Genomic DNA, 1,608 nt, shown 5'->3' with positions numbered 1-1,608 from the left:
TGTTTGAGTGGGGACATTGTCTGCTACATAAAACCATATGCAAACCATCCACATTAGATCCAAAACACAAGGCAGACACATTGAGGCTTATGTTGTGTAGGAGCATTTTGCTTTCCTGTCAGATTGGAGAGCTATGAGGAAATTTTTCATGTGAAAGTGGCATCAAATGACTGGTGATGGGCCCTCATTGGCTGTAGGTAAAAAATGAAGGTCAAGTTTGGCATGTAGTTTTGGAGTTGAGCAAGGCAAAGAACTTCAAATCAAATAATTTCAATAAAAAGTACAATTTGCATGAACTTAAATTCCATCTGTTCTTGAATATGAGTTTGAATTCATCCACTTAAAAACAAGGCATCACATTTCATTGCAGAAAAACGCAGTAGAGATAGATAATGGACATTTAAAGCATTCAGAGACCCACTAAAAATAGGCCAGCCCCAATATATTACATTGGTCAGTTCATTAGCAAGGATTATAAGCGTATTCACAAGGCAGTCACTAGCAATGGATTTGTGATCAAATAGGAATAGGCGGTGGACGTGCCCTCATAACCTCAGCCAAAGATCTCACAGCAAAAGCAAGATCAGCAAGGGCAAGGCAGTTAAGCATTTTGATCTCACTGTGCTTGTGATCGGCATGGTGTCGTGCAGATGCTGCCTCCTGATGAAATGCATGGTAATTGTCACGAGCTGGTTCATGCTCTGGTGCAGCATCCTGTTCTTCTTCTTCTTCTTCTTCTTCCTCTTCTACATCTAAGCGATCTTCTGCCTCTTTAGCTTCTTCTTTATTGAATTCCTGATGTCTTTCAGCTTCTTCAAAATTCTGTCCTTCAATCTCTTCTTCCACTTCTTCCACCTCCTCAGGGTCTTCTTCTTCTTCGATGATACAACAACTTCTTCTTCACCAGCAGCTTTTGCATGCATGTCCTCCCAACTGGTTGCTGCACCGGCCCCACCCTCCATGCCAGCATAATACATCATTTGGTGCTCATGCATGATGGCCCAATTAATGCTCTCTGCATTTCCTTCCCGAGCATTATCTTCCTCATTAATGTCATCAGATACTGGAATCCAACTTTCTCCTGGCTCCCGTTGCGCATGAGAGTCCTCTAAAGGATTGTGAAGCTGCGGAGCAGCCCCACTATGAACATTGAAGACGACAAGCATTGAAGTGAACATTGAAGGCAAGCTGCAAAAGGACGCAAATCAGAGCTGTAATTAGAGTTTCGAACCTAGCGCTGAATGAACATGCCCTCCCTCCTCCTCCTCCTCCCACGGATGGAGCTCGTAGCTCGTCTGCGCGCGCGCGGACGAGCTGCGAGCTCATTCGTGGGAGGAGGAGGGAGGGCAACGAGACCAATGTTGAAAACCATGGCAAGAAAGAAGTTCACCAAAATACCCCTCTAATCTAATTTGTTTAAAAAATTCCCAAAATACCCTTGTATCTACAATACGGTAGCTGATCATAGTATAGAATTTTTTGCTACATAAATCTAAATACTAATATAGTAGTAAATAAAAAGATAAATATCTATTCATTTACAACTATACATATAGAGAGAGAGTGTGTATTCTCTAATAAAGTTGTGCTTTAAAAAATATATATATA

At 41.7% G+C, this 1,608-nt stretch overlaps 1 pseudogene; it reads right to left on the bottom strand.

Moving 5' to 3' along the window:
* Nucleotides 1-359: 359 nt before the first annotated feature.
* LOC147440765 (uncharacterized) lies at nt 360-1,360 on the bottom strand (annotated as a pseudogene).
* Nucleotides 1,361-1,608: the final 248 nt, after the last annotated feature.

The sequence above is a fragment of the Adiantum capillus-veneris genome, chromosome 15 (genome assembly GCF_014529385.1).
Source record: "Adiantum capillus-veneris isolate H3 chromosome 15, ASM1452938v2, whole genome shotgun sequence".
In the NCBI taxonomy this organism is placed as follows: domain Eukaryota; kingdom Viridiplantae; phylum Streptophyta; class Polypodiopsida; order Polypodiales; family Pteridaceae; genus Adiantum; species Adiantum capillus-veneris.
The sequence above is the reverse complement of the archived record's forward strand: the minus strand, read 5'-3'. Positions and strand labels throughout refer to the sequence as shown.